General features: G+C 36.6%; 1 long non-coding RNA gene across 3 annotated transcripts in view; it reads left to right on the top strand.

The window, feature by feature from the left end:
* LOC121027325 (uncharacterized) overlaps positions 1–25908 on the top strand; it is a 97225-nt gene that overhangs the window by 20867 nt on the left and 50450 nt on the right. For all 3 annotated transcript variants that reach the window (XR_005788665.1, XR_005788664.1, XR_005788663.1), the window contains one exon: positions 19481–19563. This is a non-coding gene — a long non-coding RNA (uncharacterized LOC121027325). The remainder of the gene's footprint in view (positions 1–19480; positions 19564–25908) is intronic.

Here is a 25908-nt window from a genome sequence, read left to right as displayed (position 1 = left end):
TATTTTAAATGTATTGTTGGATCCAGTTTGCCAGTGTCTTGTTGAGGATTTTTGCATCCGTGTTCATCAGGAAAATGGTCTGTAGTTCTCCTTTCTTGTGGGATCTTTCTCTGGTTTTGGAATAAAGGTAATTCTGACCTTGTAAAATGAGTTTGGAAGTTTTCCTTCTATTTCTATTTTTGGAACAGCTTCAAAAGAATAGGTGTTATCATTTCTTTAATTATTTGGTAGAATTCCCCCAGAAAGCCATCCAGCCCTGGGCTATTGTTTGTTGAAAGGTTTTTGATTCTGGATTCAATATCTTTACTGGTTATGGGTCTATTCAAACTTTCTATTTCTTCCTGTTTCAGTTTTGATACTTTATATGTTTCTAGAATTTGTCCATTTCTTCCAGATTGCAAAGTTTGTTGGCATATAATTTGTCATAATATTCTCTTATTATTGTTTCTATTTCTGCAGTGTTGGTTGTGATCTTTCGTCTTTCATTTGTGATTTTAAAATTTGGATCCTTTTCTTTTTCTTTTTGATTATTCTGGCTAGGGGTTTATCAATTGTGTTAATTCTTTCAAAGAACCAGCTCCTGATTTCATTGATCTGTTCTACTATTTTTTGATTTTGATATCATTTATTTCTGCTCTAATCTTTATTATTTCCCTTTTTCTGCTGGTTTTGGGCTTTTTTTGCTGTTATTTTTCCAGTTCTTCTAGGTGTAAGGTTGCGTTGTATACTTAAGACCTTTCTTCCTTCTTTGGGAAGGGCTGGATTGCTATATACTTCCCTCTTATGATAGCCTTTGGTGCATCCCAAAGGTTTTGGGCTGTCATGTTTACATTTTCATTTGCTTCCATGTACTTTGGAATTTCTTATTTTCTTGGTTAACCCATTCCTTCTTTGGTAGGATGTTCTTTAATCTCCAAGTATTCATGTTCTTTCCAAATTTTTTCTTATGGTTGATTTCAAGTTTCATAGTGTTGTGACCTGAAAATATGCAAGGTATGATCTTGATCTTTATGTACTTTTAAGGGCTGATTTGTGACCCAGTATGTGATCTATTCCAAGAATGTTCCATGTGAACTTGAGAAGAATGTGTATTCTGCTGCTTTAGGATGAAATGTTCTGAATATATTTGTTAAGTCCACCTAGTTCATTGTGTGATTCGAGTTCATTGTTTCTATGTTGATTTTCTGCTTACATGAGTTGTCCATTGTTGTACATGGGGTGGTGAAGTCCACTACTATTATGGTATTATTATCAATGAGTCTGTGTTTGTGGTTAATTGATTTATATATTTGGGTGCTTTCACGTTGAAGGTGTAAAGATTTACAATTGTTAGATCTTCTTGGTAGATAAACCCCTTAATTACAATGTAATGCCCTTCTTCATCTCTTGTTACAGTCTTTATTTTAAAATCTAGTTTGTCTTATATAAATATGGCTAGTCCAGTTTTCTTTTGAGGACCATTAGCATGATATATAGTTCTCCATCTGCTTACTTTCAATCTGCAGATGTCTGTTGGTCTAAAATGAGTCTCTTGTAAGCAGCATATAAATGGGTCTTATTTTCTTATCTATTCTCATACCCTATGTCTTTTGATTGGAACGTTTAGTCCATTGATATTTAGAGTGAGCACTGAAAGATATGATTTTAGCACCATTGTGTTGCCTGTTGAGTTGGTGTTTCTGGTGATGTTTTCTGGTTCTTTCTAGTCTTTGTTGCTTTTGGGTTTTTTGTTTGTTTGTTTGTTTTATTTTGTCTTTTCTCGACTCAGAGTCCCCCATAAAATTTCTTATAGTGCTCATTTAGTGGTCAGGAACTCTTTTAGTTTTGGTATGTCTGGAAAACTCTTTATCTCTCCTTCTATTTTGAATGACAGCCTTGTTGGATAAAGAATTCTTGGCTGCATATTTTTCTGATTCAGCATGTTGAATATATATTGCCACTCTTTTTTGGCCTGCCAACTTTCTATGTATAGGTCTGCTATAAACCTGATCTATCTTCCCTTACAGGTTGAGTTTTTTTTTTCCCCTTGCTGCTTTCATAATTCTTTCCACGTCTGTGTATTTTCTGCATTTGACCATGATATGCATTGGTGATGGTCAGTTCTTGTTGAATCTAATTGGTGTTCTCTGTGCTTCTTGGATTTTGATGTCTGTGTCTTTCCCCAGGTTAGGAAAGTTTTCTGCTGTAATTTGCTCACATAAACCTTCTGCCATTTTTTCTCTCTCCTCATCTTATGGGTCTCCCATGATTCAGATGTTATCCCTTTTTAATAAGTCACTGAGGTCTCTAAGTCTTTTTTTAAATGTTTATTTATTTTTGAGAGAGACAGAGCATGAGAAGGGGGGTGCAGATAGAGAGGGAGTCACAGAACCTGAAGCAGGGATCAGGCACTAAGCTGTCAGCACAGAGTCTGATGTGGGGCCCAAATTCACAAGCTGTGAGATCATGACATGAGCTGAAGTCAGATGCTTAACTAACTGAGCCAGCTCTCCTCTAAGCCTTGTATTGTGGGTTTTTTTTTTTTGCCTTTGTTTCCCTCTTTATTTTTGTTTCATTATTCTCCATAATTCTAGCTTCTAAATTGTTGATTCACTCTTCTGCTTTGTCCATCCTTGCCATTGTGGCATCCATTTGAGATTTCATCTCAGTTATAGCATTTTTAATTTGTTCTGACTATATTTTATTTCTTTTATCTAAACAGAAAGGGATTATATCCTTTTTTCAACCCCAGCTAGTATTCTTGTTATTGTGGTTCTAAATCCTAGTTCAGACATCTTGTTTATATTTGTGTTGCTTAAGCCCCTGGCTGTCATTCCTTCCTGTTTTTTTTTTCTCTTGGGGTGAATTACCTCATTTTGTCATTTTCGAGGAAGAAAAAAAGTAATAAATTAAACAATTAGAAACAAAAGAAAAAATCAAATAAAGGAAGCGAGGTATAGGTGTGTTTTGATCTGCTTGTTTAAAGAAGCTTGATAGAATTGGGAAAAAGGAAAGAAGAGGAAAAAAAGTTAAGAAAGAAATTTAAACATTAAAAAATATATTTAATAAAATAGAATAAAATGAAATAAAATTAAATAGACAAATTAAAAAATAAAAATAAAGAAAAAATATATAAAAATAAAAATTAATTTTTCTCTTTCTTTATCCAAAAATGAGGAAGAAAAGAAAGAAAAAAAAGAGAAAAAAGAAAACAATTTAAGCAAAAGCAGAAGCAAAGAAAACGTACAAATAAATGAACCAGCAAACAGAATGAAACCTGAATTAAGTTACATCTAGTTTCCCCTAGAACGGAAACCATGAAGCCCTCTAAAGTCCATACTCTAAGCAGGTGTAGTGACTTGTATTGGTATTCTAGGAGATGTGCTTGGAGGGAGCTGTTGGGTGGGGTTTGGTGTAATGGCTCCATTCTCCAGTAGGTGGTGCTGCTTAGCTTACTGGGGTGGATCAGTGTGGCCCCATGTGTCTGCAAGTGTGTGCTTGTGCGGGAGAGGTGGAAATAGCCTCACTCAGGTCCCTAGTCTCTGGCACAGGAACTTCACTCTCACTGACCCACGATCAAGCACCCCTCCTTTGTCTCAGGCCTCTGTCCACTCCCCACCTTCACCCTGTCAGTGTCCAAGCTGCCCACCTACCATGCGGTCCCTCCTTCCAGAGTTTTATCTCAGATAGGGTTGTGTTTCAAAACCCCATACTTCAGAGACTCCTATGGCTTGGACCTGCAACAACTCTCTGGGGGAGGGTCTCGCTGAGCAATGGCCAGATGTTGGCTTGCCCCAGAAAATGTTCGTGTGATTGCCGTGACAGAGGTTCAGTGATTATGGCAAATCACAACACACAGCCAGAGCCGTGGCAAATCACAACACACAGCCAGAGCCAGGTTTCACAACCCTCTGGTGTCTTTGTTCCAACACGAGCAAATGTGGCTGCTCTCTGGGGTCTGCTGGGACCTTTGCCCATGGGAAGGCCATATTGTCTCTACCAAATGCAGTCCAAGCAAGGGAACTGCTTCTCCCCATGTAGCATATGGACCCCTCAGACCCTAGTGCCTGCTCCTGGGGATTCTCCCTGCTTTCTCATCAGAGAACTGCCAGGCACTGAGCTCCAGAATTTCACAGTCGGTGTTCCACTGTTTATATAATTCTGGTGGTATTGAAACCCTCTCTCTTCTTCCTATCAATGGTTTTGTGGAACAGATTTCTTGTTCAGTCCCCTGTGAATGTTTTCACTCTTTTTCTCTTTTTCTCTCCAGATACTTTCAGGGGAGTTCTTTTCCTGCACCCCTGATGTGCCACACTCTCCCCCTTTCTCTTTCTCTGTCTTCTCTCCACAAAATCAGCTCCCTACCCTTTGTGGCTTTTCTCTTTCCCAGTTCACCTCTCTGCACCACATACCTGCTGGTTCTGTGGCTCAAGTTATGCATATTTTTGTGTTAATCTTCAGATCAATTTCCTAGGTGTCCAAAATGGTTTGGTACTGATCTAGCTGTGTTTCAGGGACACAACAAGCTAAAGATCTCTATGCTGCTCTGCCATCGAACCTCTCTCCTCTCAAATATTCTTTCTGTTGCTTTCTGTCTTTCCTCCCATTATAGATATCTTGGTATGCTTGATGATTTCTTGTGTGTCTCTGAGGTTCTATTCACTTTTTCCTCATTCTTTTTCTATTCTTTAGACTGGATAATCTCAACTGATCTGTCTTCAAGTTTGGTCATTCTGTTACTGGTTTGCTTAGTCTTCTATTGAGACCCTCTAATGGATGTTATACTTTCAACTCCAGAACTTTGGTTTGCTTCTTTTTAATCGTTTCTATTTCTTTGCTTATATTCTTTATTTGTAAGTGATTGTTCTCATGGTTTTCTTTAATTCTTTAGTCTATTCCTTTTAGTCTGTTCCTTTAGTCCTTTAGTCTGTTCCTTTAGACCTTCAAACATACTTATGGTAGTTTTTTAAAGTCTTTGTTCAGTAAGTCCAACATCTGTACTTCCTCAGGCCAAGTTTCTGTGTTTGCTTTTTCCCCTTGTGCATGGTCCATACTTTCCTGGTTTTTTTTTTTCTATTTTTCATCATTTTTTTTTTTCAAAACTAGATACTTAAAATGATATAATGTGACAACTCTTGAGATCAGATTCTTTCCTCCACAGGTCTTTTTGTTGCTGTTGGTTTTCATTATCTCTGTTGGCTAAGTGACTTTTGGGCTTAATTACCTAAAATTTGTTTTATTTATGATATGAGGCCACTCATGTCTCTGTTTGGTTGGGTTAACCGTCAATGAATTTTTGTCTTTTTGAAAATTAACTCTCCTTGAATTGTTGCAAGACTTTAGTTAACATCCAGAGTTCTGAAAAAGTTTGATTATTCCAGTATTTGCATTGTTTTTACACGGGAGTGGCTTTTCTGAGGTCTTTTCATCACTATTCCAGAAGTGTTTCCTTTTGCATATTTCCTATTGAGTTATACCAAAACTAATGAAAAATGCACCCCTCTGAGGATTCCTAGCCCCATTTGTCTCACATCATCTTTTCCAGAAATGCTGTTAAATTCTGTGGATCTGAACATCAGATTGTCTTGTGAGCAGAAAATTTTATTTTGAATTCATTTTTGTATGACATTATTCAAAGGTACTTACTGTATGTCATTAGAAACAACGTTGAAACTTGTGACTGAATCCTATTCTTCCCATCTGTTCTACTTCGTAGAACAACTTAGTATTTGTTAGCAATTTTATGAAGTGCTTTACTTGCATTATTTTATTTTATATTCACAAAAACCTTATGTAATTGGTACTTTTGTTAGCCCTCATTTTACAGCAGGGGAAACTAAAGTTGGAAAGGTCAAGCAACTTGTCCAAGGTCACCCAGCTAGTAAGCAGCAAACCTGGTGCTCAAACCCAGGAATTCTCACTGTAGAGACATGTGAAGTGACCACATTCTTCTGATCGCTACCTCAAATATGAGGAATTAGGAGAGTTTGGAGTAGGGAGACAGACTAAATTAATCTTGAAGGACTCTCTTGGTGGAGACATTTTTTTGGCACTATGAGTGTATATTCTTCTTCATCTTTGTAGATCTTTTATCAGTATCACTATGAGAAATCTTTGGAGCTGGTTTATTAAGCTGACCAGTTAGAGGGAAATCAGACATCTTGGGAACACGGGGCTCGGACATCATATTAAATTATTTTTGAGATTTAAATGTAAAGATGAAAGTAAGAGGGATTTGTAGACTTAGAGTATTTCTGTCGGATAGAATAATTGTAGTGATTTTTGGATAAAAAGAATTAAAATGCTAAGAATTTGCCTTTTACATAATAGTATACTGGATGAATAAATGGGAATTGTTTTATAAGGGGTGTTTTTAAACAATTAATTTTAAAAAATCAAGGTAAGTATATTTTTCTTGATTTTGTGTTGTAATGGTTATAACAAAGTGGTTTATTTTCTCTAAGAAAATTATGATTTTCTTGGTGATGTTTATAATTGCAAATTTATCAACTTGGGATTATAGCATTAAATACAATCATCTTTAAATTTTTGAGGGAAAAATGCTGTGCTCTGGAATTCATATAAAATATTTATGTACATATGATATTCTTTTAAATTATTTTAAGGAAATGACGTTAATTTATACAGCTTGGAGGCACCATGAATTGAAACATATTTGCCAAGGTCAAGAAAGTAAAAAGAAATGCAAATTTTATTTCTTATTATGCAATATGCATACACTGATAGTATTGACACATACAAACAAATTTACATTTTCTTCATTAATGACAGAATTGATGTCGTGTAGTTGTATTTAATATTTTAAAGAGTGGTATTTTTAATTGAATTTTTTATCCTATTGATGTCCTTATTTTTCCTTCCACTTGAGGGAAAAATCACATTCATTTAAAAGAGATTTTCGGGGCACCTGGGTGGCACAGTCGGTTAAGCGTCCGACTTCAGCCAGGTCACGATCTCGCGGTCCGTGAGTTCCAGCCCCGCGTCAGGCTCTGGGCTGATGGCTCAGAGCCTGGAGCCTGTTTCCGATTCTGTGTCTCCCTCTCTCTCTGCCCCTCCCCCGTTCATGCTCTGTCTCTCTCTGTCCCAAAAATAAATAAACGTTGAAAAAAAAATTAAAAAAAAAATAAAAAAATAAAAGAGATTTTAAGGTCACTTTTAAGCTCACAATCTGAAGATATCAATAACATTTTCTTTAAGGCATCCATGAAGGTTTAGCTAGGAAGCTTCTAAATAACTAATGGAAACGGACCAACAGTGAAACAAGTGTTCTGAAATATTTCTTCAGATTAGAGTAACTGGACATTCCACCCATGGTAGCTGGTTTGTTGTTGGCAACAATGCTCTTTTGCCTGGCTAGAGCATGCAGAACAGGGGAAAACAATTCTTGTATTATGGTTGTGTGCTCGCACATCTGTTTTGGAAGTTTGGTGGATGTGCATTCTTTTAAGCAACACACTCTAGCTCTTAAGTCTATATTCAAGTTGCTTAGTTTGCACTGTTAGTCATGTGTCCTTAGCCAGTTGGCCTGGAAGTAGCTAGAAAGGTCTTTGAGAACTGCTGCTGACCTTAGAGTATGGGGCAGTTTACTGCCTCCCTCTATAAAAGGGAGATAATAGATATTTGGCTACCCAGAAGCAACCTTACACAGCTGCTTCACATCAGAGTTGCAGTCAGCTAATACTTCTGGAATATTAGCTGCTATAGACAGTTAGGCAGGTTATTGGATCAACATATTCTGGATTGCAGCCCTGTCAGGTGCCTCATTTAGCCAGATTTAACCAGAGATTTTTCCTTTGGGTGTTCCACCAGCCTGTGAACTCCAGGGACACAGACTTTGGAACAGTAAAACTTACTTCGTCAGCATTCTGTCAATAGCAAGTGTTTTTATAACTGCATTTCAAGACATTGAAATAGTAATTGGTATTCAGAGACATTGGTTCATAAAGGCAGGAGATTATAGTGTAATAGTTCTAAGTATCAGCTGTGGAATTAGGCCAAGCCCTGTGACTAGTTTTCTCAACTGTAAACTGGGATAGTAATATCTTCTTCACAGGTTGTAAAAAGATTTAAGCTAGTTAATGCATATAAATACATACATAAATACATGTTATCTGGCAAATAAAAATCCAACTTGTTCTGGACAGTTCTAACATATTCTAATGATTTGACAAATGTTATTAAACTGTATGGGATACATATCACTTTTTATCCAAGCTGTTGATTAATCAGAATATCCATTTCAGATGACATTAATTCTAATATATGCAAATTCCAGTTTCTGAAATCTTGCTTATGGTATCTTTCATTCATAAGACAGTAACTGTCTTAGTCCATTTGGGCTGTTGTAACAAAATACCACAGACTAGATAGCTTTTAAAAAACAGAAATTTATCTCTTACAGTTCTGGAGGCTGTAAGTCTGAGATCTGGGTGCCAGCATGGTCAAATGGGGCTCCTCTCTGGTTGCAGACTTCTTGTATTTTCACATGATGGAAGGGGCTAGAGAGCTCTGTGGGGTCTCTTTTATAAGAGCACTAATCACATTTACTTAAAAAAATTTTTTTTAAGTTTTTATTCATGTTTTGAGAGTCAGGGTGGGGGCGGGGATGGGGGAGGAGAGCATGAGCAGGGGAGGGGCAGAGAGAGAGGGAGACACAGAATCCGAAACAGGCTCCAGGCTCTGAGCTGTCAGCACAGACGCTGACGTGGGGCTGGAACTCACAAACCATGAGATCATGACCTGAACTGAAGTCAGACTCTTAAACAACTGAGCCACCCAAGTGCCCCATCACTAATCCCATTTATAAAGACTATACCCTCATTACCTTATTACCTCCCAAAGGCCCCACCCCCTAACATCATCACATTGGGCATTAGGATTCCACCATGTAAGCTTTGGGGGACACAAACATTCAGACCATAGTCATTTAGTAGCCATTTAGTACCATAGCCAGCAATAGCCATTTAAAAAGTTTGTAATACATCTCCAGACTAGGTGTAAGGAGGTAGTCAGAAGAAGCAGAGTCCTGTTGCTATTCTAGAGGAGTTTGTAACCATTTTTTTTAAAGCTTTGTGTGAGAAGCCACTTAGCTTATTTCTATCATTTTTTTGGTCTTAGAATTTGGAGCAGTACTTTGATATTACACTGCGCCTGAGACACCATTCTTCTCTTAGGGTTTTAATCATATACAGAGCTTATACTCAAAATCTCCCAGTGATTCTATGTACATACCTAATAATATGGGGCTGTCACTGTGGTTTATTGTGTAGTGAAGAGCACTAAAGTAACTCCTGGGATATTAAAATGTTTTCTCTCTCTAATAAGTATTCTGGCTAGTTACAATCTCTTAACGTTTCTTCATATTGTATTTCTAAAGCCATAGCAGGTGTTTTCTCTGCTGGGTAGGTTGATGATGAAATATGACCAGACACTGAGTTTTGAAAAAATTGGCCAATGGAGATATTAGGAATAGGAAGAAGAGGGGACAGAATCTTTAGATAGGTCTCTTGTTCTGAGAAACTATTCAACTTTTATAAATTCTGGCTTTCAGTTTTTTCTTTTTGTTATGACTACAGTTTATTTGAAAGGTGCTATGGTGTAAATGTTTGTATCTCCCAAAATTCATACATTGAAATTCTCATGCCCACTGTGATGTTATTAGGAGGTTGAGTGTTTGGGAAGTGATTGGGTCTTGAGGGTGGAGCCTTCATGAATGAGATTAGTGTTCTCATAGAAGAGACCCCACAGAGCTCTCTAGCCTCTTCCACCATGTGAGGATACAGAGAGAACTTGGGAGTCTGCAAGGCCCAGAAGAATCCTTTCACAAGAACCTGACTATGCTGGCGCCCTGATCTCGGACTTCTAGTCACCAGAACTGTGAGAAATAAATTTTTTAAAGTTTATTTATTTATTTTGAAAGAGGGAGCGAGAGCATGTGAACAGGGGAGGGGCAGAGAGAGAGAGAGGGAGAGAAAGAATCCTAAGCTGGGCTGTCCTAAGAATCCTAGGGCTCTGGGCTGTCAGTGCAGAGCCTGACATGGGGCTCAATTCCACAACCCTGGGATCATGACCTGAGCCGAGATCAAGAGTTGGATGCTAAAACAACTGAACCACCCAGGCACTAGAAGAAATAAATTTGTATTGTTTATAAGCCATTTAGTCTTTGGTAATTTTTTATAGCAGCCTGAATGGACTAAGACAATCACCAAGTTTTTCAGTAATAAATGAATCAGGATGAGAATTATCAGGACAATGATGGCCAGGTTTCTTAAACTAGTGGGATATTTGAAGCAATGATCAAGGAACTTCACAGTGAGATTTTCTAGCCTGGCTTGAGTTTGGCCACCTAGAGATTTCTATATACAAATGTTCTACTCTGTTTTGTGTTGTACAGACTGGTCTTAGAAGAGGCAAGTCCTGCCATTGTTCAGATAATTCAAACTCCAAACACCAAATTGAGCAAATTATTGAATTGTCTGTAAATACATATGTAGCCAATAGCTGCAACACAAGCCAAGAATCCTTTGCTTGAAATGCCTAGATAATAACAATAGGAGTTATCTGTACGTGTATGGAGCTTCCAAATTTTCCAAACGCTGTCCACCTATCTTATCTTATTTGTAAGTGAGTTTCATTTGATAATGAAAAAAAACAGATGAGAAATTAGGATACAGAGAGTTTAAGAGTTAAGACTTACTTTAGGCTACAGAGTATATAGTGGAGACGGACTCAAACTTAATTATTTTGGCTACAGATCCAGATGTCTTTGCATTATATAACACAGCCCAATAAAGTTTAATAGCCATGTCATTCTCTCTGAGTTCAGCTCCATTTAGAATATGACTGATAAACATATGCATTTGTAGTAGACTTTTAAAACCTGAAGTGTTCTCTCAATTAGTCTCTTGCTTGGCTGATGCAAAATTCACCATGGAGTCGGCTTGCCTGTCATGTGGAATGTAATGGTGGCAAATCACATTCCATATTCCTAGGCTTTTTACAGTATATTTAAACTTCATTGGCTGTAGAGCCCTCTTTGAGGAATGGGAATGTGAACAGTACACTGGAAGAACGTAAAACATCTGTTAGATTTTCTTGTCCCTAAATAAGTGATTTTAGCAAGAATTTTGAGATAAGAAATAGCATGCTAGTAACAAGTTATGGAAGCTAGAAAAGTAATAATTACATGAGTTAGCTTCTGAGGGTTGGTTGTGTTTGTGTACTTAATCTTCTAGATGACCCTTGCATAAAGTATATCCCAACAATCTAACTTGACTGTGGTTTTTAATACCATGTACAAAGAAAAGTTTAGGCTAAAAATGAATGATTGTAACTTACAAATGGTATAATGGGGAAACACAGAGAGCCAACATACTGAAGTGTTTTCTATTATTTATACTAAACAGTTATAGAAATTATATAGGTGTAGGATATAATGAGTCTAAATTATATATCTTCTATAATAGTCTTATTTAGTAACCTTTATCCTCCACTATGAATAGATTCTTTTCCACAAGTGGGATGAGAGTGGGAAAAAGAACCAAAAAGTTCAGATAGTCCTGAATTAGACAGTACTGGGTGTAGCTGACTATCTCCTTTTTGAGGATATATGTGTTGCATTTCCTTTGTACTAATAGAAGACATTTGCATGCCTTACGTTCTCTTAGCCATCTTTCATCATTCTTGAAATGCAGCTTGTGTTTTAAGTAACTGAGTATCAGATTTTTTCTTCTCCATTAACTCTTTTAGTGAATTACTGGGTGGCAAACTGATGGGATGTTTGGACACAATTGGCATATGGTAAGCAGCTATCATTCCCTATAAAATAGACAAAGGAACACTGTATTATAGTGTGTTGAATACTGTTTGACATATGTAGTTATGAAAGAACACTTACAAAGACACAAGAGGATAGCAAAACTATTTTCTGATCCTTTGCATCCCTTTTGGAAATATACAAATTTGTATATTCCTTGTACTAGGGAATTTGTAAATAGTTCTTCCAAAATAACTCAAGATAAGTAAAAAGTAGATGTTCAAGTTTTTAGGCCTTTTTTTTAAGGCTTTTCTTTTTTTAAGTTTATTTGTTTATTTTGAGAGAGACAGAGACAGCACAAGCCTGTCTGGGGGAGGGACACAGAGAGAGAGAGAGAGACAGACAGACAGAGAATCCCAAGCAGGCTCGGCACTGACAGAGCTCCAATCCATGCAGAGCTCCAATCCACAAAACCATGAGACCATGACCTGATCCCAAACCCAGAGTTGGACACTTAACAACTGAGCCACCCAAGCACCCCTTCAGGCCTTTCTTACACAAAGATGGAAAGAGAGCTGTTGACCAATAAGAGCACAAGTGGTTTCTTTTTTTTTTTTCCAATCATGAACCTACACTGTTTAAAAATACATTTATTCTGAAAATTCAGAAGCCTTATCTGTGTGGTTTTAACTATTTATTACATAAAGTGAATTGTAGAGTTAGCAAATGTCTAGAAAATTTGGGCTTTGCAGACAAACAAAACCAGTGTTGGCCAAGATTAATAACAAAACCAAAAACATTCAGTCATTCAAATAAGCCAAAAAGCACACACTTGGTTTAACTTTAATTAAAATTCTAGAGTTCTTTTATCTGATTGTCTTAGTTCTCTTTGCAGAATCAGAATAAGCCTTTTTCTATTTTCATTAAAGACTGTGCTTAAAGAAGATGACAAAAGTAAGATTTTAAGAAAAATATTTTGCATATCCAGAAAGAGAAGTTTAAAGACAAAATAAAAACATTCTTGGTTCATAATAATTCCCTAAGAGGACCATGGGTATGTATTCACTCAATCAATATGACCATCAAAGAAGGCCGGTATCTCAGAGATCAAATGATTGACAAAAACAGTCTCTTTTCCTCATGTGTCAAGCTTCAAAATCCAAATGGCTTCAACACTTCCCTGTGCTTTAAAAATATATGAACATTGCATGGAAAATCCTTCCATTGCTCATGGTATCATGCCATTACAGGTCATGGTATTATGTGTGCCATTTGCTGTACTGCCTAAAACATGTTTAGGATTTATAAAGAAAAGAAAAGGTAAAGTACTCTGAAGACAGTAGCTATCATAAGCATTAAGAAAGATTGATAATGTATCGTTTCCTATTGGTATTATTTAACCTAATATCTCAGGAAACCAAGGGGTAAGTGGCAGAGGAAGGAAGGAGTTCAGAGTAGATGAGATGTCATTGTGAGTGGACAATAACAAGATTTTAATAAAAGAAAGTCCTGGCCAACACTAAGGAGGGAGTGGAGTGATGCTATCACTACTCCAAAGTTAATTATCATTTTGTGTCAAAGATATTTCTAAAAGGATTTTGGGGGCACTTGATTCTGGGTTTATGGAATTGGAACAAGAGAGATTTTAACGTTGGTTTAGATCCTTATTTTGAATATTTAAAGTATGAGTGCCATTGATCATTGCATTAAAAAAAATCATTTCAGTGGCATTTGCAATGGCAGAGACAAAGGAAAAAGCAGAATTCACTTGTCTTTCTTCTCAGTCTGGGCTCCATGATGGGTTCTATAACCATCCATTCTCCTTTCCCCTTGACTGCTTGTTGTTTCCCTCCTTGTTTTGGTTATGTTCATAGACTATCAGTGTTCCTAGATAAAGTCCCAGTATCCCTCTCCCTCTTTGCTTTAACATTAGCTGGACCTCATTGCTGCTTTTGCCAGCAGTTCCTGTCAGATTCCTGTCAGATTGACTCCCTGCTGCGTTTCCCACACCTTCTAAAAATCTTCTGTGCTTTTCTCAAGCTCCTTTACTCCACTTTTATTTTGTTTCATCCCCTTCATCTTCATCTCCAACTTTGTGACTAGATTTGTGATTATTATATGATAAGAATTTGAGCTTTGCTATTCTTCACCTTAATATTTCTTTCACTTTTCTGTTTTTCTCTGCTTCACTGGCATGCCTTCTTCCTCTTGCCCCCCCCCCAAATGGTGGTGTTTCCCAAGGTTGTGTCTTCTATCATTGCCTCTTAATATTTTCTTTTGCTGTCTTGTGCTTTTTATGACTTAAGCTATCATTTCTGTAGTATTATTTTCAAATTTACATCTAGCTCTGACCTCTCAAATCAGTTCCATCCTTTTGTTTAAAATTGCTATTTGGAAATCTCCACTTCACTGTCTTTTACTCACTTCAAAGTCAGCATGTCATTATCCTGATCTTAAATCATCTTTTCCTCACTTCCTTGTTTCTGATAATAAGTGGGTGTTCTTAAATGGTTGCAAGACTCATCTCCTGGAGCATAGTTCTGTTCGTGTCATTCCCATTGCTGATTCTGTGTTTAACCTCCTAAGCCTCAGTTTCTCCACCCTACTGTGTTGTATTTGGATTGTGGAGACTAAAGTATAAATTCATATGTTATAGGCCAGACTTGGTGCCTGGTACACGGTAGGCATTCACTGTTGGACTTCCTCTTATTTAAATGCCTGTGCTGGCTCTCTATTGTTTACAAAATAGATCCAGTGCTTCTCAGCCTGATATGCAAACTCTCATCAAATTGTCCCCTGAAATGGCTTCACTTTTTCTTATTTTTGTTCATCCCACCCACCCGCCCCTTAATCTGAAAGTCAACCCTTTTTCATTTATACCAGTTGCAATCCTAACCAGCTTTCAAGGCCCAGTTTAAGTACTTTCTCTTCCATGAAGGGAAATGTTCACAATTGGATGTAAATTCCCCTTTCCCCTTGTCAATCCTTTCTCCACAATTTACAAATCCTGCCTTTGAATTATAGGTATAAGTAAGGATGACATCTCTCTGTTAGAGTTTTATATTCATTTTGTGGACTAGTCTTATTCTTAACTATTTTTATAACCTTCACAGTTCTAGTGGAAGGCCGTCTCCAAAACAGATTCTCAAAAACATTTATTGAATAACTTTTAATAGACAATCAGTCTGTTTTGTTTATACTTTCAGAATCCCAAATGCTTCAGTGGGAAAAACTGATTGTGAAATATGATAGAGTTATGGGTCATGACATTGCACAAATATGCTAAAACTACATTTGATTAGATCATGTAATAGTCTGCTAGAGAATGCATATATGGTTTGTTCACTGTATGTACTATTAGGAGAATGGGACCAGCCTAGACTAAACATTTTCATAATCTTTCATTGACCTTCCTGGAGATAGACTTCTCAGTCTTTGCCATCTCTAATTATTGTAATTTTGTACTTAGAACACATGTGTTATATGGAAATCTCCCTTGCTTGCACTACTTCCCCATGTCCTGCTGGCAAGCACTGTAGGTACTTGCTGAGGTTCCATTTTGCAAAGGCTACAGTTAAACTCAAAGACATTTTGAAGAGAATTCATGCGTCTACCCGGTCTAAGTGAAGAGGGGAATTAAAGCAATTAAAATATTTTATTCATGAAAACAGATTTTGAAAACCAATAAGGGGGCCTGGGTGGCTCAGTCAGTTAAGGGTCCGACTTTTGATTTTGGCTCAGGTCATGATCTGGTGGTCATGAGATTGAGCCCTGCATCTGACTTCACGCTGGCTGTGGAGCCTGCTTGGATCCTTTCTCTCATTCTCTCTCTCTCTCTCTCTCTCTCTTTCTCTTTCTCTCTCTCTCTCTTTCCCCCACACACCCTCTCTCCTTGAACCTCCCACCTTGGTCTCTCTCTCAAAATAAGTAACCTTAAAAAAAACAGTAAAATCCTTTATATAGCACAATCATTATTGAAGACAATTAGAGGAAGGTGTGGGGGTTGGGATGTGAAACATGAAGAGATGAAGAACTCTACCCTGTTTATAATTTCTGAACTCTTAATCTGCCTTCCCTGTGCAATATGGCCTTATGATGACTAGAGACTTTTATACAAAATAGGAGTGATCTTAGTTAGGAAGAAACTTTGGTATAATGAAAAGAACATTGGTTTTGACATCAGAAGAACTAGGTGCAAGTTCTAGTCACTTGGCATCTCTGGTGCCTTAGTTTCCATATGTAAAATTAATCTATTAATATCTGCTGCCTGTGACTATTATGATGATTAATTGAGAACAATGTTGTAAAACACTTCCCCAATTATGAAGTGTTTTGTGAGTAATCACTCAATGAAGTGGCTATGATGACTTCTGAGATTAGTAGAATATTTTAAGTGTTTAATTCTTCCTTCAAGGTCTCTCTCTCTGCTCTTTTTGCCTGTCTGGGACTTCCTTCTACTTTTTTCATTCTGTGAGTCTTAATCAGTTCAGAGAGAGACCTTCTTTGATTACTATATTAGTTCTCTAGGGCTGCTATAGCAAAGTACCCCAGACTGGATGACTTAAACAGAAATTTATTTTCCACAGTTCTGGAGGCTGGAAGTCTGAGATCACAGTGTCCACAAGGTTGGATTCTTTTAAGTCTTCTCTCCTTGGCTTGTAGATGGCTGTCTTCTTCAGATGTCCTCACACACTCTTTTCTCTGTGTCTGATTGTGTCCTAACCTCTCTTGTCAAAATGACACCAGTCAAGTTGGATTAGGACCCCACTGATATAACTTCATTTAGCCTTAGAGACCTCTTTAAAGGCCCCATCTCCAAATGCAGTCACATTTGGAAGTACTGGGGAATTCCAACATAGGAGTTTTGGAGAGACACAATTTAGTTTATAACATAGCACAATCCCATTTTCTACTCCCTTTATAGTGCTTATTTGAAATTATTTTGTTTACTCTTTTTGTCTGACTTTTTCACTTTAACTTAAACTTCATGAAAGCAGAGACTAGATATTATTCCTTTTGTATGCTCTACCTCTGGCAAAGTGCCTCGCATATGGTAAGTACCTGGTTTCATCACTTAGTATCCATTGTAACTTTGAGCAAATTATTTTACCCCTTTGTGCCTCAGTTTACTTAGTAAGGTGGAGCTCTTATGATTATTAACTTCCTATTATGATTGTCATTTTTCAGTGCTTAGAACAGTATCTGACACAGAAAATGCTCCATAAATGTTAGCCGTTGTTCTTACTTTTCCACATATTTGTTGAAGAAGTGAATTGATGAAACAAATGTCTTTTGAAAAAATATTTAGAACTTAAATATTCCTGAATTGATTTTCATGTGGTGATCTATTCAGAAAGTGTATTCGCACACACATGCACGCACGCGCATGCGCGCGCATGCTCACACACACACACACACACACACACACACACCCATTTCAGAATGTCACATCCTTCACCGAACACAGGAACAACCATAAAATCTCTTTGGTGCTGAAATGTTTGTGATTCCAACTGCATTTTCAGTGACTTCCTTCCCATTGTTTTGACTGCATGCATTGGGTCACTTTGGTGGGAGTCTCTTTGTGTACTTGTATTGAATGATGGATAGTTTTTGTGGGTCTGTAATCATTTATTCAGAATTAACTAGAAATAGGAAAACAAACATGTATACGAGATAAAATGACTCCAGATTCCAGAAGAACTAGAGATAAAAGCCTAACTCCAGCAGAAGGAGATGTGAGTTCATGAAATTTGGGAACCAGAGAGCTGTTGAGCAAGTAGCCAAAAGAACTGGTTTAGGAGATAAGTCTAGCTGGGGCCAAGATCCCAAAGGGCAAGATAAGACCTATTTCTCCTTTAGATATCAACCCTATTCCAGGGGAAGACACAGTTGGAAGCTCAAAGAGCTTCTCAATAAGACGTGGACCAGGAATATATGTATAACTCTATGCCAGGATGGATATTTCCAGATTGAGAGATTTTAAGATGATCTAATCAATTTAATAATACTTTTTCATTTACTATTTTTAGGACTCTATAATTCTCTACTTATATAGAGGCTTCTCTGTCAGAGGGTTCATTCTTAGAGGAAAATAAATGAACTTATTTGGCAGGGATTTTCCTGCACGTATGCTAAAATGTGTTATTTTTACAAGCATTCAAAAAGTAATTAATTAATAATAATGGCTAATGTAGAGTATTTAGAATGTGTCAGGCACTGTGGTGAGCACTTTAGATGTATTATCACACTTCATTATCCCACATTTATGAACTAGGTAATATATCATTCTGATTCATTCTGAGAAATTGAGGTTCAGGAAAATTAAGTTGGCCATTTTAAAGTTAAGGTTACACAGTTTATAAGTAGTAGAGCAGGATCAAAATTAGGTGTGTTTGTTGACAAACCTCCGCACTCTAATTCCCTTCCAATAGCATTTATTGTTTATGTCTCCTATGCTGTATGTGCTAAATGGTATGTGAAGGCTATAATTTTAAACCTTGGCAACTTTGTGTGTGTGTGTGTGTGTGTGTGTGTGTGTGTGTGTGTGTGTGTGTGTGGTAGGTATTATAATTCCTAATTTTCTAGTGTGGATGCTGAGGCTTAGAGAGGTTTACTTAGGGGTTTTACTTTGGGAGACAGAATCATAAGCAAGAGTTTCAGGGCTTTGAGTGAAAGCAGTAATGGCAAGAATTTTGTCTTATTGTCACAACTCTACTTACAGCTGATGCATTTTTTATATTTGCAGTCCAGATGTAGTTAAAAAAACAACCACACAGTGCTGTTACTATAAGGGGAAGGGAGAAGAGGTCTCTGGATTAAATGGTAGTAAATATCATAGTTTTATTCAGTGTGAAACAGAGAAGCTTCCACACAGGAATAGTTCCAACACTAATAATAGCATCTGTGCCCCTAAAGTCAGTTCTTTCTCACATTGCTTCTTATTTGGACAGTGCTGGCACTAAACACCTTGACAGGAATGATTCTTGGCAACACCTTTTGACAAGAATAAGGTGGCGAAAAAAAAAGTTCATATGTAAAACAGAGATTTGGCAGATGGACTATCCAATTTTTGACATCTCTGCAAATTCACCCTCATTAAAAATAAGAGTTGAGACATATAGCTTTCTCCTTCATTTCTCCTAGGATAATCTTTAAATTCCCATGTTGAATAGAAAATGCTAAAATATCAACATCCTTATGAATCACTCCCTTACCCCAATAAACCCTGAAATTCAACCTCAGAATTCTGTAGTTACAGGCCCACTGCTAGTGCGTTTCTTTTAACACATGACAGTATCCATGCACACTAATGCTTCATGTTTGTTCTCTCCAGAGGTTGTAAATAATCCTACACAATATATGTGCTTTAAAAAATATATAACTGCAGAAGTAGACAAAAGTTTTGGGAAAAACAAGTATCTGCTCCACACTCCCTTCCCTGAAAGGAACTCTTTATCTTGAGTCTAATTAGTGGATCCAAGGTAAGTAAAACCCAAGTTTGTTTGCTCTCAATTAAAGCTCTTTTTATGGTATACCCAGAGGCACCACTTAGGTGTGCAAACCAAATGAGATGAATAAAAAGTACTCTGATTAACTCCTCCAAAGATTGTCTATGCATTTTTGTTTTGAGAAATTGATGTTAGGAACTTAAACAGGAATCCTTAACACTTAGGAGAAAAGTATGTGTGCATGTCAATCATTCTTATATATTTGTTTCCATAGCAAGGAGTTTACAAAGAAACTGCCCTATGGATTGGGAGTGAGGAAAGGAATAGGAGAGTGTTTTCACCTATGAAGAAATAAAGGTATGCTTCTCACCTCTGAATTTCCTTAGCACTTTTTCAGTTCTCCTAACTTCCTTGTTATCAAAACATGTGGCTTATGTTCCCAAGTAGATTATAAATTCCTATTCATGTTTGTTGTGTGAGTAAACAATAGAAAAGTGACAGTACTTATTACAGAAAACAGGACACATCAACAGGATCTCCTAAAACTTGAAAACAAAGGCTTCACTCTGCTCTTTAGAGTTAGCACCAAATGGAGGAGAAAAAGCTGCTTGTCTAGATTTAGTTTCAAGAATATTAAGACAAACACAAATAAGCCAGTTTTCCAGCATTACAGCTCTGGATTTCTTATCCAGCCCTCTCCTATTTTTATAGCCTAGCTGTTTGACTTTGGATTTTAAACTTTCTGATTCTTACTTTTCTTATTTATATTAATGTTAGATAACTTTTAGGCATTGTACAAAGCTCTTCACATGTTATTCCTTTAAATCTTCACAATGTACCTTGAAATAGATATTATTTCCTATTATACACATGAGGAAACAGGTATAAGGAAGCAAAGTAACTTGTCCAACTTGTTGGGATGAGCACTGGGTGTTGTATGGAAACCAATTTGACAATAAATTTCATATTAAAAAAAAAAGTTTTTGACCTGATCAACTGAAAAGCAAAACAAAACAAAACAGAGTTGCCATTTATACAGTTAAGGAAGGGTCAAAGTGGAGGGTAAAATAGGAAAATAGGAATTCAGATTGAGAAATGTTATATATTAGATACTTACTAGGCATCCAAATGGAAATGTCCAGTAGGCAATTGAATATGCAAATCTGGAATTCAAAGGAAAGGCTGCAGTTAGAGATATACATTTAAGAGCTGTTGGTCTATATATGGTATTTAAAGCATAGAACAGGATAAGATTACTAGAGAGTGTTAGGTAATGCACAGAGAAATCTGAGGCCAAGGGCATTCTAGTAAAAGAATTCTGAAAGATAAGTAGGAACCAGTAGAAAAGACTGGAAAGAAGAAATGAGAAGATAGAAGGAACACAGTGCTGGTATGTTGCCAAGTGAGGAAAATGATTCAAAAAGGAAAAAGTGGTCATCTGTGTCAAATGCTACTTAAAGGACAAAATGAGGATTGAATTGGCAATGAGGAGGTAATTGCTGATCTTGACAAAAGTGGTTTTCAAAGAGGTGTTTCAAAGAGGTTTCAAAAAGGTGTTCAAAACCTTGTTAGTGTCATTTCAAAGGAGAACAGAAGGAAAGGAAGTACAGACAGTTGAGTGTCAACGTGATTTTGAAGACTTTTATTGTAATGGGTGCATAAAAATTGGATGATAGCTACAGGGAAATGTGGTACACAGGAGAGTTTTTTTTAAGATGATATATGTTATAACAGATTTGATGTTGATGGGATCATTCCTGTAGATGGAAAATATCAACCATCAGGGAAGGGAAGGAACAGTTATTATTGTTATTTTACTGATTCATTATCTTTGCTGCTAATTATTACTGTTATATGAGAACTGACATCTAAAATTCACATCTAAAAGCTTTATAAATCCTACAGTTATACCAATAGCCAATATTTACTGTTTACTGTATGACTGGGACTATTTCAAACGCTTCCAGTTGTCATTATCTTGCTTAATCCTCTCCATGCCTTTATTGTCACCCCCTTTTAGTGTATGAGAATGCATAAGCTTAGAAGAGTTAAAAATTGTCCACAGTCTCACAGTCAGTTGAAGCCAGGGTTCAAACCCAAGCCCAAGTTTGGCTGCCTTCAGAGTAGGCGGTAACTAAACTGCCTCTAGTCAGCTGCTTACTGTGCTTCACTCAGGAAGCATATTAGACTTTTTGTGGAGATTTCAACAAATAACTTCCTAGTTATTCCTAAGTCAACTAGAAATTTTATATCTTACTGAAGATGTGGAATTTACCCAGATTTCCCACTGCTTATAGCTTACTTTTCACTTAAACATGATTGAATCTCTGAATTCCATGGACATTATGTAGATGAAAGGGCCATCTTAGGACAGCAAGGAAAAAGTTCACTTATTCTTATGGGTGTCTTTGAGAATAGCATGTGGGGGAAATATTAAAAGATTTCCTGCCAAGTTTTGTGGCATTAGGTAGATTGATATTTATTTGTCCCAGTTTTCTTATCAGTAAAATGGAGATACGGTATACTTTGCAGGATTATGGCAAAGAGTACATACACATGAGGAATAATACGTGTAAATTGTTCAACACAGTGCTTGGCACAGAGTAAGCACTTAATAATGCTCACAATTGCTTTTCTTCTGTGAGTAGTTTGGAAAAGGCAGTTCTTCGTTACCAACTGAACTCCAAGGAGCTTTCTGAAATTAAGGGCCAAGGGAATTGCTTAATTGGAAGGAAATATTTGGGGGATTGAACAGGAAACTACATTTAGAATGCAGAGTTGTAAAGAGACTATCTCATGCTCTAGTTCTAGTCAACCCAATTTCAGCTGGGCACCACGTGAAGCACGTCCTTCTTGCTACAGGGGTTACTCACCTAGACAGCTGGTTCAGTTTATCTTATAAAATCAACATACTCATGAAGCAAACATTTTGGAGTTGTGCTATATTGTCAATGAGCTAATCCCAGTTTTTTCTTTTTTTAACTTCCTATATCAGTAGACTTCTTATAATTTTACATAGAATCTCAAAAAATGATAGATAAAGGCAAACTGCTTGGATTGAAGAAAGGCTCAGCTTCTTCCTTGGCAGTTTTTACTTCCTACCTCAAAGTGGTTCCCAAGGCACAGGAATGAAACTTTAGAATTCTATGGGACTTAGTTTGAAAATCATTGACAAAGACTATCTGGGCACTGGGGCGCCTGGGTGGCTCAGTCCATTGAGCATCCAACTTTGGCTCAGGTCATGATCTCGCAGTTCTTGAGTTCAAGCCCCGTGTCAGGCTCTGTGCTGACAGCTCAGAGCCTAGAGCCTGCTACAGATTCTGTGTCCCCCTCTTTCTCCGCCCCACCCCTGCTTGTGCTCTGTCTCTCTGTTTTTCAAAAATGAATAAACATAAAAAAATTAAAAAAAAAACTATCTGGGCACTAGTAGCATCAGTAAATACATTTCTCAATAGTATTTATCAGTCATATACTATATTCCAGGCACTGTGTTGAGTGGTGATAGGGAGACTGGTGAATAAATCAGGCCCAGCCTCAAATTATATAGGCTTTAACTATAGGAAACTTTCTTGTATCAAATGACTACAAGTCCAGACCCAGAATGGCTATGAAAGGCAGTACAATAGTTCCGCAAAGGTGTCTGTGTCCTAATTCCCAAAACCAGTGAATATATTATATGACATGGTAAAGGGACATTGAAATTGCTAATCAGATGAATTTACAATAGGGAGATTACATGACTTATTGGGTGGGTCTGATATAATCACAGAGTAGAAGAGGGAGGCAAAAGAAGGGTGAGAGAGACAGAAACATGATGATGAAGCAAAAGTCAGAGTGATTCAGTGTAAGAAGGACTTGACTTATCATTGCTGGCTTTGAAGATGGAAGAAGGCCATGAGCTAAGGAGCGTGGGTGGCTTCTAGAATCTGGAAAAGATAAGGAAATGGATTCTTTCCTACAGTTGCCAGAAAGAAATGCAGCCCTGCTGACATGTTGGTTTTATGTCAGTGAAACCCATTTTGGAACCCTGTCCTCTAGAACTATAAGATAATAACTTCGTTTTTGTTTAAGACAAATTTAGAAATTTGTTATAGCAGCAATATACAATGAATATAGTAACCTTCAGTGTTTGTTAACTCAGCAACTCAAAAAATCATGAAAGGCATAAACATAGACCTATAGACAAATAGAATGTAACTGGGATTACAGAAGTAAATCCATATATTTACGGCCAATTGATTTTTGACATGAGTACCAAGTCTATTCAATGGGGAAGGAATTTTCTATTTAACAGATGTGCTGGAACAACTGGATTTCCCTATGCAAAGGAAAGAGTTGGATCTCTACCTCATATGATATATAAAAATTAACTTCAAATGGGTCAACAACCCAAATATAAGAGCTAAAGCCATAAAATTTTTAGAAGAAAACATAGGGGCACTTTTCATTACCTTAGATTTGGCAATAGATTTTTAGATATGACACCAAAAACAAGAATAACTGAAGGAAAAAATAGATAAATTGGAAACCAAAATTAAAAACTTTGTGCATCAAAGAACATTGTCAAGAAAGTGAAAAGAAATCTAAAAAATATTTGTAAATCTTTTTTATCACAGATAAAAGTTTATATCTAGAATACATAAAGAGCTACTATAACTCAACAACACAAAGACAAATAACCTAATTAAAATATGAGCAAGGATTTGAATGGACATTCCTCCAAAGAAGAGATACAAGTGACCAATAAGTGTATGAAAAAGTGCTCAACATCATTGGGAACTAGGGAAATGCACACCAAAAATACAATAAAATACCACTTCACACCTATTGGGAGGGCTATAATAATATGTTTTTTAAAGAAAATAGCTAATATTGGCAAGGATATGGAGAAATTGGAATCTTCTTATGTTGTTGGTGGGAATGTAAAATGTAACCCCTATGGAAAACAGTTTGGCAGTTCTTCCAAGAGCTTGACATAGAATGACCTTAAGCTAGCAATTCCACTTCTAAATATATAACCAGAAGAATAAAAAGCAGGGACTCAGATACTTGTATGTCAGTGTTCACTGCAACATTATTCATCATATCCAAAAGGTGCAAATAACTCAAGTGTTCATCAACAGATGAATGGATAAACAAATGTATACATGTACCATGGAATACTATTCAGCAGTAAAAAAAGAATGAAATTCTGAAGTTTTTATATAAATATTTATTAAGCTGAAATTTTCACAATATTTTAATTCTTTTCTGAAATTGTTCTACAAATAGCTCTATACAACACTGAAACTAGTGATTTAATAAATAAGAAGAATGTATCACTTTGCAAAAAAAAAACAAAACTATACATTTATATCTATATATGATATTTGTAGAATCATTTTCCCAAGGTTCATGGAACTAAAGTGTGCACAAATCACATACACATACTACATACATTACAGATGTACCTTGGAGATAATGCAGGTTCAGTTCTAGACAACCACAATAAAGCAAGTATTGCAATAGAGTGAGTCAAATTATTTTTTTTGGTTTCCAAGTGCATATAAAAATTATGTTTTTACCATATTATAATTCATTAAGTGTGCAATAGAATTATGTCTGAAAACTATTTATGTACCTGAAATAGAAAATAATTTATTGCTAACAAATGCTAACTACCATCTAAGCTTTCAGTGGGTCATAATCTTTTTGCTGGTGGAGGGTCTTGCCTCAATGTGGACAGCTGCTGACTGACCAGGGTGTGGTTGCTGAAGGTTGGGGTGGCTACAGCAATGTTTTAAAATAAGACAACAATGAAATTTACCACATTGATTGACTCTCTCTTTCATAAAGGCTCTTTGGCATGAGATGTTGTTTGACAGCATTTTACTCACAGTAGAACTTCTTTTAAAATTGGAGTCAGTCTTCCCAAACCTTGCTGCTATTTTATCAACTAAGTTTATGTAATATTCTAAATCTTTTGTTGTCATTTCAACAATCTTCACAGCATCTTCACCAAGAGTCGATTCCATCTCAAGAAACCACTTTCTTTGCTCATCCATAAAAAGCAACTCCTCATTCATTAAAGTTTTATCACAAGATTGCAGCAATTCAAATATAATAATGAAAAATTTTGAAGTGTTGTGAGAATTGTCAAAATGAAACACAGAGATACAAAGTGAGAAAATGCTGTTAGAAAAATAGTGCCAATCAACTTGCTTGACACAGGTTTGCCACCAACTTTCAATTTGTAAAAAACACAGGATCTGTGAAGTGCAATAAAGACAAGTGCAATAAAATGAGTTATGCCTGTATATTCAAATCAAATGGGTTTATATTAAGTGTCAAGTTAAAAGCTATATAAGATTTATAACCATATACAAAATATGAATTGAATCAGGAATACGCTGTTGATAATGGGTACCATACTTCACAAACCTTAAACCTTGAAAACTTTATGCCAAGTGAAATAATCCAGAACCGAAAGGACAAATATTGTGTGATTCCACTTACTCGAAATATCTGGAATAGGCAAATTTATGGAGACAGAAAGTGGATTAGAAGTCACCAGGGGCATGGGAGACTGGGGAATGGGAGCTGTTGCTGAATGGCCAGTTGCAAAGTCTCTGGGGTGATGAAAAAGTTTTGGAAATAGACAGTGGTGATGGTGGCACAACATTGTGAATATAATGCCACTGAATTGTACACTTAAAAATGGTT

Source organism: Herpailurus yagouaroundi, unplaced genomic scaffold, assembly GCF_014898765.1.
Source record: "Herpailurus yagouaroundi ecotype Mexico unplaced genomic scaffold, PumYag 77, whole genome shotgun sequence".
NCBI classification, from domain to species: Eukaryota; Metazoa; Chordata; class Mammalia; order Carnivora; family Felidae; genus Herpailurus; species Herpailurus yagouaroundi.
This window is presented reverse-complemented; position numbering and strand designations above follow the sequence as displayed.